General features: G+C 43.1%; 1 protein-coding gene across 2 annotated transcripts in view; it reads left to right on the forward strand.

Annotated features, from left to right (window-relative positions):
- LOC136864756 (peroxisomal acyl-coenzyme A oxidase 3) overlaps positions 1-19800 on the forward strand; it is a 230510-nt gene that overhangs the window by 605 nt on the left and 210105 nt on the right. The window lies entirely within an intron of this gene.

Genomic DNA, 19800 nt, shown 5'->3' on the forward strand with positions numbered 1-19800 from the left:
CATTCGGTCCATGAGATTCGATTGATAGGTTCCAATTCGCTTCGTATTATTTATTGTAATGGATTTCATAGTGAACAGTAAGCAAAATAATGTTGGTCCGTCTGGACGCATGATGCAGGTTGAATGAAACCCTACAACCTGTTTTCCAGTCATTGACCGGGTCAGGGACGGAAAGAATCTTGCGGCGAGGATAGGAATATTGTGCACTCCTCTGGGGCAATGATTAATGAGAGTGTTGCTGGAATGAAAGATGACAGGGAAAACCGGAATACCCGGAGAAAAACCTGTCCCGTCTCCGCTTAGGAGTGACCGGGATTTGAACCACGGAACTCAGCGGTGAGAGGCCGACGCGCTGCCGCCTGAGCCACGTAGGCTTGCATGATGCAGGTGTGGCAATGAAATTGGTCCGACAAAATTTAGCAGTCTCGTAAATTATTATTATTATTATTATTATTATTATTATTATTATTATTATTATTATTATTATTATTATTATTATTATTATTATTATTATTATATAATTCGCTGGGGCCATCAAGGACCACGTTAAGTCTTGTTGCATTTGACACTGAACTTGGCCTTCTTTAGAGCCCAAATTTCCCTCATTCTTTGTGAGTGGGCCTGCTTACGCTCCTCTGTCCAAGGGGCACCGTGTCTTCTCTTCGGTTGCTCGTCTCGGTTTAGCCCGTTCGTCAATATTTTCTTGCGGAAGAGATCTCTGTTTGTTTTTTTTTGTTTTTTTTTTTTTTTTGCTATTTGTTTTACGTCGCGCCGACACAGATAGGTCTTACGGCGACGATGGGATAGGAAAGGCCTAGGAGTAGGAAGGAACCGGCCGTGGCCTTAATTAAGGTACAGCCCCGCATTTGCCTGGTGTGAAAATGGGAAACCACGGAAAACCATCTTCAGGGCTGCCGACAGTGGGGTTCGAACGTACTATCTCCAGAATACTGGATACTGGCCACACTTAAGCGACTGCAGCTATCTAGCTCGGTGAGATCTCTGTTAAGGGCGTCTTCAGCTGAGAAATGTAGCATTTGCAGGTCTTCTTTGGTATTTCTAAACCAGGGAATTGTGGTTTTGGGGTTTGAATCCAAAAAGTGAAAGATTTCTTTAGTTAACTTTCTTCCGTCCATTCTTTTCAGATGACCGTAAAATCGTGCCCGTCTTTTTCTGATTGTGTCGGTAATTTTCTCTATTTTACTGTAGACTTCCTTGTTGGATCTCTTTTGATGGATTCCATTTCTGTACTTTGATCCCAAGATTCCTCCCACAATTTTGCGTTCTCTTTTCTCCACTTCTTGAAGGAGTCCTTTGTTGGCATTTAGAGACAGGGTTTCGGCTGCATATAGAACTACTGGCTTCAGAACTGTTTCATAGTGACGTATCTTGGTGTTTTGGGAAAGGCATTTTTTTTGTTGTAGATTGTGCGGGATGTTTGGTAGGCTATTTCCAGTTTGCGTACTCGCTCCTGAAGTGCTTCTTTGTCCAGTCCATTTTTCATGATGATCTCACCCAGGTATTTGAATTTGTCTACTCGGGTGATGTCCCCGTATTTTGTATGGAGTTTTGGTAGAGTCTCTTTGATGTTAGTCATTACTTCTGTTTTCTCAAACGATATCTGCATACCAGTTTGTTCGGCAATTTCCTTTAAAATTTCAACTTGAGCTCTAGCGGTGTCTATGTCGTTTGAGAGAACAGCAATATCATCGGCAAATGCTAAGCAGTCTGTTGCGATCCCCTTGGATTTGGTTCCTATTCTCAATGGACTGTAGTTGGTTTCCTGTAATCTCACCCGCCAGGTTCTGATGATCTTTTCAAGAACACAGTTGAAGAGTATCGGGGATAGCCCATCACTTTGTCGGACTCCTGTTTTGATGTCAAAGGAATGCGAGAGACATCCCTGGAACTTCACCTTGGATTTTGTATCGGTCAGGGTGGCTCTAATTAATGCCAGCAGTTTCAAATCAACTCCAAATTAATTTAAGATGTTTAGCAGGACTTCCCGGTCAATGGAGTCGTACGCTTTCTTAAAGTCTACAAAGACAGACACATACTGCTTGGGCCGTAGTGTACAATATATGATGATCGTTTTGAGATTTTGGATCTGTTCAGCTGTTGAGCGACCTTTTCTGAACCCTCCTTGGTATTCACCTATTTGATGTTCGACTTGTGCTTCCAAACGCTCCAGGATGGCAAGTGATGGAATTTTGTAAGTCACGGGTAGCAAAGATATTCCTCTGTAGTTGTTGATGTTCTTCATGCTGCCTTTTTTGTGTAATGGATGGATCAAAGCTATTTTCCAATCTTCGGGTAGGGTCTCCTTCTTCCAAATTTCTTCTATTTGCTTTTGCAAGATATCAAGTGATTCCTCTGGGGCATATTTCCATAGTTCTGCTACTACTGAGTCTTCCCCCGGCGCTTTGTTATTTTTGAGACGGGCAATGTGGCGCTTGATTTCATCTCTGTCGGGTGGTCTGGAATCTGGGTACCTGAGTAAGGGTTCCTTGGTCTCAATGGCGCTTTGCGGTTTAGAGCAATTAAGTAAATTCTTGAAGTAATCTGCCAGAATGCTGCAATTTTCTTCATTTGACGTCGCCAGTGTGCCGTCATTTCGCTCAAAGCATAGAGATGGTGGTTTATAGCCAGTGAGTTTGCGTTTGAAGGCTCTGTAGTACTCTCTGCTTTCATTCTTCCTAAAGTTTTGTTCTATATTTTCAATGAGAGATTTTTCGTATTTACGTTCCTCAGTTCTGAACACCCTATTCTTCTTCTTCTTCTTCTTCTTCTTATTTTTATTATTATTATCTGGAAGAACTCTCGCGATGAAGAGAAGTCAGTAGGTCTCTCGCGCTGTTGGGTCCATAGTGGCAACCACACACATGATTATGCCCTTCGAGCATACAAATAGACGGAGAGGGTGCTGCCGGCATAACACGGCGATAGGAAAAATCAGCTGATGTTGGGCACCCATGATGAATATGCACGGGCTGTCGGCGTCAGGAAATTTCAAGTAATCATTATCGTCATACGAGGCTTTTTCTATATTACTGTAATGTATTACAAATATATAAAAGCACATATCTTCGTGAATGGGATCAGTGAAGTTCGCCAATTTGAAGGAATATGGGAAAAAATGATCATATCTTGCGTTGCTTACAATTGTAGTCAGAGATTTGAGAAAAGCCTCCGTGGCTCAGACGGCGGCGCGTCGGCCTCTCACCGCTGGATACCGTGGTTCAAATCCTGGTCACTCCAAGTGAGATTTGTGCTGGACAAAGCGAAGGCGGGATAGGTTTTTCTCTGGGTACTCCGGTTTTCCCTGTCATCTTTCATTCCAGCGACACTCTCCATTATCATTTCATAGCACTTATAACTCATTAATAAATCACCTTGGGAGTGGCGACACCATTGTAATAACAGCCTATATATGCTTCATTCATTACATCCCTGACCCGGTCAATGACTGGAAAACAGGTTGTAGGTTTTTTTCAGAGATTTGAAAAGGGAGTTAAGATATCTTTTCACAGGTAAGGATTAAAATCTGTAACCGTAGACTCTGACATGATTACATACCGTATTTAGACTGCCAGGGAAAGAGAGTATAAGTCACGTGACCTGTACTCTTCTCCCTTAGATGGTTATTAACATGTTTACGTGTACCATTAGAACGGGATGAAATATTGTGCATATAGTTTAATTCTGATCTGACTTATACTACTGTTAGTCTTAGACCAAAGACCGAAATCCCTTCCAGGATTCACATCGTGGACTTATCTTACTTTGAACGTTTTCTAAATATATTTCTGGACCGCACAGTATATCCGTAAGTCGCGCACCATGACTGTGCGGCTGAGCCGGATGTCCGGAGATAGAAGGTTCGAATCCCAGTCCAGACAGTGGACATCCTGAGAGTGGTTTCCCCGGGTTTTCCCACACTCTTTCCAGGAAAATTCCGGAATGGTACCTTGTTTGAAGTCCTAGACCCTAAAATCTTGTTATACACACGATGAGGTTACCAGACAAATTCAACAAACACCTACTGTAAGTACCGGGCGAGTTGGCCGTGCGGTTAGGAGTGCGCAGCTGTGAGCTGCCCTGAAGATGGTTTTCCATTTGCACACCAGGCAAATGCTGGGGCTGTACCTTAATTAAGGCCACGGCCGCTTCCTTCCCATTCCTAGGTCTTTCCTGTCCCATCCTCGCCATAAGAATCCGTGTCGGTGCGACGTAAAGCAAATAGGAAAAAAAAAAAACCTTACTCTGTAAGTATACCTGGATGATGACCTATATGTCCCAAGCCCCTCAAAAAATTAAAAACATCATTTATTTAATGTAGGATGACAGGACTGAGTGGCGCTGGCTTTTCGAACCCAACTTGGCAGGTTCGATCCTGGCTCAGTCCGGTGTTATTTGAAGGTGCTCGAATACGTCAGCCTTGTGTCGGTAGATTTACTGGCACGTTAAAGAACTCCTGTGGAACAATATTTTTAAGACATGCAGTTCTCACGTTTTCACAACATTTCTGGAGAAGAATGGTGTATGACTTACATGTAAATATTTGTTTCCTGCATTGTACCGTATCGTATATTTAATGACTGGCTGCTTTGGTGAGTCATAGCCTACGTGGCTTCCTGTTTTTCATCATATTGTAAATTATGTTACATTTTTAAGGATAGATTTGTAAATGGTACATCGCATTAGACTTCATTAACTCAATTATAGTTTTATATAGCCTGAGCATTTAGAAGTGTTGAACAACTTGTGGTGTGTGTGCTTATTCATACCGTATATGATAGTGGCTGATAACCTAGAAATTAGGTTGTTCTGTCTGCGTTTACGCATGATAGTGGCTGATAACCCAGATGTTGAACACCGAGCTCGATAGCTGCAGTCGCTTAAGTGCGGCCAGTATCCAGTATTCGAGAGATAGTAGGTTCGAACCCCACTGTCGGCAGCCCTGAAAATGGTTTTCCATGGTTTCCCATTTTCACACCAGGCAAATGCCGGGGCTGTACCTTAATTAAGGCGATGGCCGCTTCCTTCCCACTCCTAGTCCTTTCCTGTCCCATCGTCGCCGTAAGACCTATCCGTGTCGGTGCGACGTAAAACAACTAGCAAAAAAAAAAAAAAAAACAGATGTTATAAATGTGCAAGTATGTGAATAAGTGTGATGGTTGTGGTGATAGCTGTCCTCAGGGTCAAAACCTTGAGGTTTATCAGCTACATTAGGTATTAGCAAATACAGTAGACAATACGCGACACTTCCGGATTTAGCCTTGTTAAAATGGGAGACAATTCGCAAGTGGCGCTTCTAGTGGCATGACCTGAAAATTCGCGCTAAATTCAAATAGTGGAAATATATATACGGAAATGGATAAATAAATTACGTCTAGAAAGAAAGTGTTGCTAAAGTATTAACTTTAAAGTTGCTAAAGCAATTCTGAATACATGAATGAAGAATTATTTAACAGGTTATTATTTAAGGACTGAAATTAGACATACAATCAAGATGTGAAATGGACTGCTGTGAAAGGGCCCGATCTTTCATTTATGCATTACTTTTTTAGCTTTAGCATACCTGCCTGAACTTTCACGGCTAGATTTGTCTTCTTTTTCTCATGTAAAAGCATTGTACATCACATTAGGACACTTGTCAATAAAAATATTGGCACATTCCTTACACACATGATTCAATGAATTTACATTTAAGGGCTGGACAATTTTTCTTTTAACTTGAAGCCTACTAACAGAAAGAAAATCTACAAATTTAGCCGGAAAAACGTCAAAATTTCCCTATAAGCAATACTTGCCATTACATTAGGGTAAAGCAAATTTGCATCATCATCATCATCACATTTCTTAAATCACCCACATTTTCTTCAATGCTTGACAACGCATTACGGCATTCCAAATGGGGTAACTTGGAACACAAGCAGCCACACACATATGCATTGAATTAAATCAACACCCACAGATCACACCTACAACAACACATCGGTATTGAAGGTTCACTGCTGCACTAATACAATAAAATAAGTTTATTATATTTTAAGCCAGTTAAAATATGGGTCGCGCAGGTCAGAAGTTTAGGAAATAGGCCTTCTATAAAAATGTCTTTGTAACTGGAAGAATATATATGCAAACACAGTATTTACTTACGTTTTCTTATTACGAGGGAAACGGAAGAAAGACCACGAATCCTTCTGCACTTCATAGTTATTGCAGCCAAACGCAGCACATATCTTTCCACTCATATTGACAGGAGATATAAAGGAATGACACACGCTACTATTTACTTATGTCAACGTAATGCAAACGCATAAATAACCCCCAAAACTTCACAAACAAATACACGTGCTCTTATGACAGAATCAGTAACTCTCAGGTCACTCCGCTAGACAGAGCTCTAATCGCTGTCCCTCGATATCTCGCGGAGTGTCGCGTTTTGCCTCTACTGTATTTGGTATTAGTATCTTCAAAGTTTCTTTGACGATAATTATTCTAGGTGTAGGGTAATGGGTGCGATTGCGTAATTATCGTCCATGTTTCTCGACTTATAAGACTTAACCAGCAAAATATCGTCATTATTAGAAATGCAGGTTATTGGTATGTTTTGTCGAGTTTATTATTTCGAGAACTGTAAAAATATTTGTAAAAGAACTATTATAGATAAATAGTATGGAAAAAATTCAAATTACGACTTTAAAAATTTTTTTTCAGCAGTATACCTACATCAGCTAATCGGTCAGAGCTTGATGTTGGTACTACGCTTGTCCGGTAGAAACATAGGGAGCGCCCTCTCTTATCTGTTTGTATGCTCGAAGGTTATGCCAATGTTGGTAACGGATGGTACACTGCTGCTCTATTTGAACACCGTTGCATCCAACGGTTTCGGGCCAGTTTCCCTCAAGTATCAATATCCATTTACCGAACATCAAGGCATTTGCAAGCAAATGGAACTTTACAGCGCTACAGTTCGTGGTGGCGTAGAGTTCATCTATCTCTACAGTCATAGCAAAATCAGCTGATGTGTTCCTCTTTCGGCGGTTCAAAAATGTTAAATGTATCGCAGCCAAACTGAAGGTATCTTCTGATATCAACATTTGGCATAGGAATCATTGTCATAGTGTTCAATCATTTTTCAGTTGTCCGCAGCAAGATTTGCAGGCTTGGTCTGATTGTATAGTTCTTTTTCAATCTGGTTACACTATCTTTCTTAATCTTTTTACCCACCAGAGTTGGTTTTTCTCTCGGACTCGAGGGCAGTAGAGGTTTGGGTCGGGGGATAAGACTGGGAAGGAGGACCAGAACCCCCGCACAGGCGGCCTCACCTGCTATGCTGATCAGGGACCTTGTGGAGCGGATGGGAAGATTGGAAGGCATAGACAAGGAAGAGAGAAGGAAGCGACTGTGTCCTTAAGTTAGGTACCATCCAGGCAGTTGTCTGGTGGAGAATTGAGAAACTACGGAAAACTACTTCGAGGATTACAGGGTTGGAAATCGAAACCCCCTCTACTCATTTGACCTCCTGAGGCTGAGTGGACCCCGTTCCAGCCCTCGTACCACTTTTCAGATTTCGTGGCAGAGTCGGGAATCGAACCCGGGCCTCCGGGGGTGGCAGCTAATCACACTAACCGCTACACCACAGAGGCGGACCTGGTTCCACTATCGCGGCTCATTTCAAAGATTGTTGGAGTACTGTTTCGGAGGTGAAATTATCGAAAGGTGGAGCCAATCTGCTTTTAACAAATGCGCTCACTGCTAGAATTGTATACTGTATGTGCGGACCACACTTTGATATTTGACTTGCATGTTTTCTGCCAGTAATCCTCTCAAGTCAGATAAGCGAACTTTTACAGTTGTCTGACTTACATAATCATTATGGGGCTATCCTTCCCAAAATAATCCGTTGGTTTCTTAAAAATCCTTGTTATTTTCGTACTGATTACATCTTCATTCTAATTTCGAAGGCCTATATTTCTGTATCTCCGGTTATTATGGTCCATAGCACCTAAGCATTTTGTGATATTAGGGTAGTCATTGTCTTCCCATACCAAATTTACTACATACAAATCTAAATTAAGCAACCCATATCGGGCCTTCCAGCAGATATTGACACCCTGGAAAAGTACTGCAAGTTCGTTCATTGGCACCTTCGTAGAATTACTGAAAGCAAAACCAACGGTTTACGAGTTATGTGAGGTGAACATTTTAGCTGACTCATTCTGTACGACCGAGCTCGATAGCTGCTGTCGCCTAAGTGTGGCCAGTATCCAGTATTCGGGAGATAGTGGGTTCGAACCCCATTATCGGCAGCCCTGAAGATGGTTTTCCGTGGTTTCCCATTTTCACACCAGGCAAATGCTGGGGCTGTACCTTATTAAGGCCACGGCCGCTTCCTTCCCATTTCCTAGCCCTTTCCTGTCCCATCATCGCCATAAGACTTAGGCCTATCCATGGACTCATCTGTGTCAGTGAGACGTAAAGCAACTTGCAAAAAAAGAAAAATAATAATAATTATGTACGTCTTGTGTGTGTAACTTATTTACTACTTGTTTAACAGTGAGCAATTGCCTGAGTGGTTTGGGTCACGAAGCTGTCAACTTGCATTGGGGAAATACCTGTACGTAGTGGGTGCGAACCCCACTTTCGGCAGGCCTGAATATGGTTTTCCATGGTTTCCTATTTTCACACCAGGCAAATACTGGGGTTGTACCTGTATTAAGGCCACGGTCACTTCCCTCCTGCTCCTAGCCCTTTCCTATCCCATTATCGCCATAAGACCTATCTGTGTCGGTGCGACGTAAAGCAGATTGAAAAAAAAAGGTGTTTAACGTTGCACTAACACATAGCCCTACAAGTTTTCTGTTATTATTTAGCTGGAAATGGCCTTCGAACTCACCACCTCCCTATGAAATGAAATGGCGTATGGCATTTAGTACCGGGAGTGCCCAAGGACAAGTTCGGCTCGCCAGATGCAGGTTTTTTATTTGACGCCCGTAGGCGACCCGCGCGTCGTGATGAGGATGAAATTATGATGAAGACGACATATACACCCAGCCCCAGTGCCAGGGGAATTAACCAATTATACCACCTCCCTATTGCAAGCCTCAAGGCCAGTACCACTTTGTTATACTCTCGGTACCATTAATTTTGTCCCTTCCCCCCTCAAAACAAAACCAACATAATTATGTACATAGGTAAGTTCTGGCTTATAAATCTCATATTTATCCCTTATTGGCTCAACGCAACTAAGGTTAAGTTATAAGTAGGTTCCCACCTTCCAATACTTATCAATTTCTATATAATAGTTTTATTAATTACATGATATAAATCAACTTAATCTCTAGGACATGTTTCGTTCCGATTATGGTACACCTTCAGCTAAAAGATTTGACAAAATGGCAAGACAATTAAAACACTTGTGATAGTTATGATAATAAAATAAAATGTTCATTCATGTTGGTTAAAATTTCAACAAGTTGTCCAAGTGACAACCAACATGAATGAATATTTTATTTTATCATCATAACTATCATATGTGTTTTAATTTTCGTGCCATTTTGTCAACATCTTTTAGCTATTGTATCATCATAACTATCACATGTGTTTTAATTGTCTTGCCATTTTGTCAAATCCTTTAGCTGAAGATGTTCCATAATCGGAACGAAACATGTCCTAGAGATTAAGCTGGTTTATATCATGTAATTAATAAAACTATTATATAGAAATTGATAAGTATTGGTCCGCCTCTGTGGTGTAGTGGTTAGCGTGATTAGCTGCCACCCCCGGAGGCCCGGGTTCGATTCCCGGCTCTGCCACGAAATTTGAAAAGTGGTACGAGGGCTGGAACGGGGTCCACTCAGCCTCGGGAGGTCAACTGAGTAGAGGTGGGTTCGATTCCCACTTCAGCCATCCTGGAAGTGGTTTTCCGTGGTTTCCCACTTCTCCTCCAGGCGAATGCCGGGATGGTACCTAACTTAAGGCCACGGCCGCTTCCTTCCCTCTTCCTTGCCTATCCCTTCCAATCTTCCCATCCCTCCACAAGGCCCCTGTTCAGCATAGCAGGTGAGGCCGCCTGGGCTAGGTACTGGTCATTCTCCCCAGCTGTATCCCCGACCAAGAGTCTTTCTTTCTTTCTTTCTTTCTTTCTTTCTTTCTTTCTTTCTTTCTTCATCTGTTTACCCTCCAGGGTTGATTTTTCCCTCGGACTCAGCGAGGGATCCCACCTCTACCGCATCAACGGCAGTGTCCTGGAGCGTGAGACATTGGGTCGGGGGATACAACTGTGAGGATGACCAGTACCTCGCCGAGGCGGCCTCGCCAGCTATGCTGAACACGGGCTTTGCGGGGGATGGGAAGATTGGAAGCGATAGACAAGTAAGAGGGAAGGAAGCGGCCGTGGCCTTAAATTAGGTACCATCCCGGCATTTGCCTGGAGGAGATGTGGCAAACCACGGAAAACCACTTCCAGGATGGCTGAGGTGGGAATCGAAACCACTCTACTCACTTGACCTCCCGAGGCTAAGTGGACCCCGTTCCAGCCCTCGTACCACTTTTCAAATTTCGTGGCAAATCCAGGAATCGAACCCGGCCCTCCGGGGGTGGCAGCTAACACTAACCACTACACCACACAGGCGGACTATAAACTACACTTACGACCCAAAATTAAGTGAAACGTGATCTAAAATGAGATTAAGAATGAAATACAAATATGACCTAAAGTTTCACGATTGTAAATACTATCATTCATGTTTAAGAATCAAGATGTGTGGCAGAACTTACCTAACTAAGGTTAAGTTATAAGTAGGTTCCCACCTTCCAATACTTACCATCATCATCATCATCATCATCATCTGTTTACCCTCTAGGTTCGGCTTTTCCCTCGGACTCAGCGAGGGATCCCACCTCTACCGCCTCAAGGGCAGTGTCCTAGAGCTTCAGACTCTTGGTCGGGGATACAGCTGGGGAGAATGACCAGTACCTCGCCCAGGCGGCCTCACCTGCTATGCTGAACAGGGGCCTTGTGGAGGGATGGGAAGATTGGAAGGGATAGGCAAGGAAGAGGGAAGAGAGCGGCCGTGGCCTTAAGTTAGGTACCATCCCGGCATTCGCCTGGAGAAGAAGTGGGAAACCACGGAAAACCACTTCCAGGATGGCTGAGGTGGGAATCGAACCCACCTCTACTCAGTTGATCTCCCGAGGCTGAGTGGACCCCGTTCCAGCCCTCGTACCACTTTTCAAATTTCGTGGCAGAGCCGGGAATCGAACCCGGGCCTCCGGGGGTGGCAGCTAATCACGCTAACCACTACACCACAGAGGCGGACCAATACTTATCAATTTCTATATAATAGTTTTATTAATTACATGATATAAACCAGCTTAATCTCTAGGACATGTTTCGTTCCGATTATGGAACATCTTCAGCTAAAGGATTTGACAAAATGGCAAGACAATTAAAACACATGTGATAGTTATGATGATACAATAGCTAAAAGATGTTGACAAAATGGCACGAAAATTAAAACACATATGATAGTTATGATGATAAAATAAAATGTTCATTCATGTTGGTTGTCACTTGGACAACTTGTTGAAATTTTAACCAACATGAATGAACATTTTATTTTATTATCATAAGTGTAGTTTGTGTACAGGGTGGGCAAAATAAAACTGGCCCCGAAAATGTTTACAATAGGACTCACGCGGGATTGGCCCTTGTTAATGAACATCACAGCAGATGCTGTCCGGCTCCATTAGCATGCTGGCCTTTGGTCACCGGGGTCTATGGTTCGATTCCCGGCAGGGTCGGGAATTTTAACCATAATTGGTAAGTTCGCTGTCACAGAGACTGGGTGTATGTGCCGTCTTCATCATCATTTCATCCTCATCACGACGCGCAGGTCGCCTACGGAAGTCAAATCAAAAGACCTGCATCTGGCGAGTCGAACTTGTCCTCGGACACTCCCGGCACTAAAAGCCATACGCCATTTCATTTCATACAGCAGATGCTGGAAATTACCTTATCTGAAAAACTGGAATATTGAAGATCCAAAAGTACGGTACTGACTCCACTTCACTCAGAAACCACCGGAAGAATTCAACAGCCGAAGGTTCGGTTGGACGCTTTAACGCATGAATAACAGTATATTTGTAAGGATGCTGGTCCTTTTTGATAATGTTCCGACACGACTATAACCTAATTTCCGCTTGCAGATATAAAAGGCGTTGAGATTTCGTCGGACTTCGTTCCACACTTTCCTTCACTCGATTAATGCTTTCTGGTGTTTGCCAATACACTCTTGCGCAAATAGTTCCTCATAGGTTTTCCACGAATCGTGCTTTGCATATTCTGTTGAGTGTTTCTGTGTGAGGTTGGTAGTGTGTTGCATTGAATGTAAATGAAGATGTATGTGTCTTACGACGAACACAAACATCAACCCCTTGTACCAGAGAAATTCACCACACGCGACTAAAATCCCCGGTTCGACCGAGAATCGAAAGCGGCGTCCCCTGAACTGATGACAACAGCGGTGACCATTCATCAAAGGAACCGGACTGGGAATGTTAACGTACGTACGTATTAATAACAATGATAGTTATTTCATTAAATCTGAGGCGTTTTATGACCTCAGTATACCATTTTCGATCGAACCATATTTGATGATCTTACTGATGCCGGTGACGCTGCCCCTAATGAAATCAGCAGTGGCGTATGCTGCGATCGAGGTGTGAGCTACCACTTTACCCCTTTTCGATAGTTGGTTTAGTGAACGTCAAACCTTCAGTGTTTTCCTTTTGAGCCACCGGAGTAGCCTGCTGTGTTGTCAAGGCACACGCTACTAGGGTTGGGCAGACCGGAACATTCAGTTGTTCCGCAACATTAGGAGCTTGAGGCGGAGCATGCACAGTACTATCTGCGCACTTTTTAGCGATAGATTTACACCCTAGTGCTGCAGCGGTCGACCTCAGCAATCTTGGAGATTCGTACTGGCAATCTTTGAAACACAAACTATGAATCGATTATGCATCGCTGTGCGACGTTCATTACATGCTCCGCGCCAGCGGGAATGTGCCTGTGCGGAACGTCCTGTGTGGTGTGTGCCTGTGTGTAGTTATGGCCATGTCCGGCATAAAGCTGCACGGAACGTGAACGAACAGTCGGAACACTGAAATTCGCGCCCAATAATCAGTATGTGCGTCAGTAGTATAGGCAGGACAGCACCCATGATGTTATGTATACAAGTAATAGGAATATCATCTACACCTGTAGCCTTTGATTTAACCCTCAAACACACGCGTACGGGGTGGAATCCACCCCAGGTCATTTTATTTCCTAGTGAAATGTACAAATAAATTTTCTGTGCTCTCCCCGCTCTTCTACCTTTCTGGGTGGATCCCTGCAGTAAGAGTCATTCGTACATAATCTATCTTAAAATCTCCAATTAATACAGTAATTCATATTTTACAATACAATGATATGTGGGGTGGAAAGCACCCCCACGCGTGTGTCTGCGTCCTAAGATCTGGCGCGTGTGCTTGAGGGTTAATGGAATACAAAGCCTTTTTAACCTGATTTTTAGTGACACTGTGAAATGGAATGGTGGATTGGCTGGAGGGGAGGGTGGTGAGTCTGTGCAGTTAATTGGGGTAGGTTGAATATTTATTCTACTAAAGTAATCGTTCAGTTCTTCAAGTGGAATGTCAGGAGTTGTCTGTCTCTGTTGATGTTTTCCTATTCCCAGAGCTCTAAGTTGGTCCCATGCGCGATTAGAATTTAAGTTGTTAGCTCAATTCCGGAAATATATACATTTTTTTAAATTTCTGATTAACTGCTTTGTGCGATTTCTTAAGATGCGGTAAGATTCGAAGTCTGTGTCATCTAGAGTTTGTTTATAATGTCGAAATAACGAGTCACGGTGGGCCATCATTCTCTTGGCTTCATCATCTAGCCATGGTCAAGAAGGGCGAGAAACCTGTATTCGACGTGTGTCTATGTGTATTTCTTTGCCGCATTATTTGTATAAAATGTCACTTCTTTATTGCTTATCACATGACCATTATTATAATAACATGACCTATTTATTCTAAACCAGAATAGTGCATCTTTACTCAAGCTGTTTATTCTTGCATTAATTTCACTTGTACTCGGAGTAGGCCTATATGAAATGCTACAGTTATGTTGGGATGGGAGTAACAGAGGTAGCGGTAGGGGGGGGGGGAAATGTCGTCCAAGGAGTCCAGACATCCCAGGAGTTTTAACGAATGTGCTTTTATTAATCAGTTTATATACCGGTATAATGTATATTAATATTAGTTTCCGGAGTCAGACTCACTGGCTGAATGATCAGTGTTGAGGCCTACGGTTCAGAGTGTCCCGGGTTCGATTCCCGGCCGGGTCGGGGATTTTAATCGCGTCTGAATAATTCTTCTTGCTCGGGGACTGGGTGTTTGTCCCAACACTTTCCTCTTCATATTCAGACAACATGCTACACTACCAACCACCAAAGAAACACACAACAGTGATTACATCCCTCCACAGAGGGTAGGCGTCGGGAAGGACATCCGGCCATAAAACAGGGCCAAATCCACATGTGCAACACAGTTCCCACCCGCGACCCCACAGGTGTGGGAAAAGCGAGAAAAGAATAATAATAATATAATTATAATATAATATATATTATAATATTAATATTATTATTATTATTATTATTATTATTATTATTATTATTATTATTATTATTATTATAAGATTACTCTTAGCTTCCGGAATCCGCACGAATCCACCACTCTTACAGTACTTGGATCCAAGGACACTCATTTTCTTTTTAGGTATTCGACACCACCTAAACTCTGGAAGTTTGGACACCTATCAAAATAAAATTCTGGATGAATGCCCCCCTCCCCCTACCCCCAAACTGAAATCCTGGCTACGCTACTGGTGTCAGATGCTTACATTATAATGCCCTTTGCATTTCCATCTTTCTCATTTGAGGTTTGGGCTTCACCGATTGCCTTGGTAGCCCTCATTATACGCCACAGGCAATCAGTCCCCGTAGTAAACAGGGTATGTATTGTACGCGCACTTTTTAGTGATAGATTTTTGCACTGGGTTGAGGAGTAAGGAGGGAGCACTGCCGGTTCCGGTAATACTGCCAACTGAATGGAAATGAAATCTGAATTGAATCGATAATATGATCGATGAATATGAATTTTCTAAACCTTTATTATCTTACGCCAACAACTGTGTCACACACACAATATATAACATTATATAACATTTCTCGATACGAAACTTGTTCCTAGCTTTAATTCTATAGTTTGGCTTTGCTGTGTAAACAACATCAGTACGAGTACGTAAAGTGTACGCCAGATGTCGCACGGCGATCATAAGCTATTCCTAGTTTGTGTTTCAAAGGTTGCCAATACGAATCTCGAAGATAACCGAGGTTGACCGATTCAGCACTAGGGTGTCCATCTATCAGTAAAAAGTGCGCGTACAATACGTGTCAGTGGGCTTGGCAGACTCATTATTAATAGCACCTTGTGGCCCCTTGAGGAGCTGTACGAAACTGTCTCTCTCTTTATTTACCTAGGAGCTCTCTCTTGTTCGCCAAACAGCAGTAGCCGTGTTGAAACACCGGATCCCGTGAGATCTCCGAAGTTAAGCAACATTGGGCGTGGTCAGGAGTTAGATGGGTTGCCACGCGCTGTTGGTGGGGGGTAAGGGAATGGAGGAGCGGAAAGGAACTGGCCACCCTTCCGCACGTAAACTCCAGCTCAGGAACACCTCCGTGGAGGTTCGGACCTGCCTTCGGGTAGAATAACCCTTACCTTACCTCTCTCTTATGCAGTATTTCTTTGTACCATAGTTGTTGCGATCTCCGTGATTAAATAACGCCCGTTCTATTCTCCAATTGATTCCCATATAAGATCTTGAATTATCCTTTAATTCAATTTGTATGTAATTAAAACTCTCCCCAACTTTAGTATCTGTACCTCCAGATTCTATTGTTCATCTCTCTCTCTCTCTCTCTCTCTCTCTCTCTTACCATCACATTTATTGTGCTTTTCTCCATCTCGACTTTCATTCTCCATTCTTCTGACTTCTCATTTACTGCATCTGGCTGTTCTTGGACCCCTTCCTCGTCCTTTCCTTAAAGCAATATATCATTAGTAAACAGTATTGTGTAATAATAATGTTTTTTGTTTTTTACAAGCTGTTTTACGTCGCACCGACAAAGATAGGTCTTATGGCGACAATGGGACAGGAAAGGGCTAGGAGTGGGAAGGAAGCGGCCGTGTCCTTAATTAAGGTACAGCCCCGGCATTTGCCTGGAGTGAAAATGGGAAACCACGGAAAACCATCTTCAGGGCTGCCGACAGTGGGGTTCGAACCATTCTTCTTCTTTTCTTCATAGGGCCTCTGAATATTAGTTCCTAATTAGCGTCGACCTTTAAGATCATTTGCCACCATGTTTTTCCTTCAATCCTGCCTAGATATACCTGCTGCCTTCACAAAGCTGCAGGTTCTTCTTATTGGGTCTTCTTGGATTTTTTCTCTCTTCACCTGGTAGTCCTAGAGTGGAGAGTCTGATTTTACCCAGCGCCTCACATTCGAAAAGTATGTGTTCAGCTGATTCCTCTGCTTCATTCCATTTCCTACATATGTTGTCTCTTATTACTCTAATTCTATGTAAGTGTTTTTTCACATGGCAGTGTCCTGTCAACAGTCCTACTACCCACCTTATATTTTCTCTGCTGAGTTTCAACAGTTCTTTAGAATGCTTCTTGTTTGGTCCTTTTATCAGTTCCTTTGCAAGCCTGCATCCTGGAGTATTTTTCCAGTTTTCCATTTTTTTCTTTTGTACCCATTTTCCTATGTTAGTCTCGGGCTTGTCCATAGGGAAAAGGGGCTGCCTGGCCGAGGCGATAAAGGCGTGCTCGGTTCGCCCGGAAGGACGTGAGTTCGAATCCCCGTCAGGAAGTCGTAAAATTTAAGAAACGAGATTTCCACTTCCGGAGGTGCATATGGCCCTGAGGTTCACTCAGCCTACACCAACCACTCTACCCCATCACGTGCCGAGGTTAACAATGGTGGAAGCCTTTACCTTTCACTCCTCCAAGGGCCTTCATGGCCTGTACGGAGGTGACTTTGCTTTGCTTTGTTTGTCCATAGGAAATCCCGCATACTGGTTCTGGGCCTACAAAATGTGTTTCTGCCCCTTTCCTGGCCAGTTTATCTGCCTTTTCATTTCCTTCTATACCTGCATGCCGTGGTACCCATATTATTTTGACAATATTGTACCTTGAGAGCTCCAGGAGAAGTGAATGGCAATACCAGACAATTCTGGATGTTATCCGAACTGCTTCTAGTGCCTTAATGGCCGCTTGGCTGTCCGTAAAATTGAAAATGTTCTTATTCCTATAGTTCATTTTCAGATTTTCTTCAAGACATGTTGTGATATACCGGGTGGTACAGCTGCCCCTATTTTTTCCCGAATATATGCAACCAGCTACGACGTAAATGCCTCTTAGTCCCATCTTGCGCAACACCTTACAGCAATGTTATGTGCAGTTAACCCGATGGAGACTTCTCCGCACAATGGAAAAATGGTACAAGAGGCAGTAAGTGAGGTCCATCTCAAAAACACTGTACCATTTTATGTAGAGCGGTGTCCAATACTCTACTAATTTTTACGAAATGTTACTATACTGTACAAACCATAAACACGCCTATAGCTGTCGGTAGAGAATTGCGCACCTGATTGGTCAAAGAGGCCATTTTCTTTTGATAGAAAGGGCGGTCGTGGTATCATAGAAAACGTGATAGGGTAAGACCAATTACAGACATGTCAATGCACCACCATTTTGTACAGTCTCATCACATCGAAATTGATAGAAACGTGTTTTGCACTGTAGTTTATAATCTGTGGCACGCAAATGCTGTACAGCAGATGTGATAGCTTACGCCATGTAATTACTACCGTTAGAGCGATCAAAAAAGGCATAAAATGGGACCATAAGGCTGTAACTCATCAGTAACTTGTCGAAGCGGGAACTTCCGCTCTCCTCGTGAATACAGAGTTACAAGGATGGCGCTTGTACGTTGCAAATAGCTGCGCGGAATTACGTATGGAAGCCGTACCTCGATAGGTTACTTGAAGCAGGAAGGGTTCCAACCATTCTTGAGTCATGCATTTTTTAATGCCATTTCGTATTCGCCTGGGCATCGTTTACGAAGACCTTTCTGAAGTCTCCGATATTCTTCTACGGAAGTTATAATAAACAGGTATCATAAATATCGCCACATACGCACCGATTGTGAATACCACCTGAAACATAACGCTGGACTCATTCAACCAAGTAACGCGTAGGAAATGGTTGCAACTATCTGGGCGTAAGGGAGACGCGATTCTTTAGTTCACTGTGGTGTTTGCACATTCGAGTTCAGAACTTTTAACATCAACGATCAGTATCGAAGCGATAGCCTAGGTAATTCCATTAGTACAGAGCTACGAGACCAATTCTTTGTCGCCTGCAGTGGCTACATGGCACCAATCGCAGCGAGCATACGATATGTTAGCAGGCATTTAGAGTTCGAATCTAGTTACGAGTTTTTCAATTTTATTTTTATATTATACTTGTAAGGCCATTCGTAATAAATATTTAACGTTCTTAAGTCTCAAAAGTAATTTGCCACCTTTACAAAGAAAGCATACATAAGAAAGGAATAATAACATGCGACTTCCATATGGCAAACGACTACAGGGAATGAAGCGCAGTGCACGTGTTGTCAACATTCTGACCCACCCATTCAACCAAGCAACTGCGCACGTTCGACTCGAAGACCAACTAACAGCGGTTTACACTTCATACGTAGGGCACATGAAACAGCATATCGTAATCCTAGCAGCAACGTGTGAGCACGTACTGTACGGTTAGCACGAAAGCAAACATTATGTATTCACGGGATGATTATGTGAATATGGTACTACTTTATGGAGAAGCAAGGCAAAATGCACGGGAAGCCAGACGCTTGTATCAAGAACGATTTCCTGGACGAAGGCTGCCAACTGCAGATACATTTCGACGTGTTGAAAGGCGGTTGCGTGCAACGGGGTCATTTCATACATTACCCCCCGTTCGGGATGCTCCAGTGACGTCTGGAAATAACGACGAAGCTGTTCAAAATGCAAATGCATACAACCCGCACACAAGCTCACGGGCCATAGGAAATGAACTGAACATCAGTCATGTATCTGTACTGCGAATATTGCACCGCCATAAATTCCACCCTTTCCATCAACAGCTGCACCATGAACTTCACGGAGATGACTTTCCAAAACTGATAGAATTTTCGCAATGGATATTACAAAGAGTTGAAGCTGATGCGAATTTCTTAATGGACATTCTCTTTAGTGATGAATCCAGATTTCACAACAACGGAACTGTTAATCGTCACAACTTCCATTACTGGAGCGTTGAAAATCCTCACTGGATCAGGGGAGCTCGATTTCAGGTACAATGAGGCGTCAACGTGTGGTGCGGGATACTAGGTGACAAGATAATTGGACCATATTTCTTCGAAGGAAACCTCACGGGACGACGCTATCTAGAGTATCTTCGTGAGTACCTCCCACTCTTATTGGAGGATGTGCCCCTTATGACACGGTTACGGATGTGGTTCCAGCAGGATGGAGCTCCCCCACACTGGTCGTTGGCAGTACGGAACCACTTGCATAGGACATATCATGGACGATGGATTGGACGAGGGGGTCCGGTCACATGGCCGGC

The sequence above is a fragment of the Anabrus simplex genome, chromosome 2 (assembly GCF_040414725.1).
Source record: "Anabrus simplex isolate iqAnaSimp1 chromosome 2, ASM4041472v1, whole genome shotgun sequence".
In the NCBI taxonomy this organism is placed as follows: domain Eukaryota; kingdom Metazoa; phylum Arthropoda; class Insecta; order Orthoptera; family Tettigoniidae; genus Anabrus; species Anabrus simplex.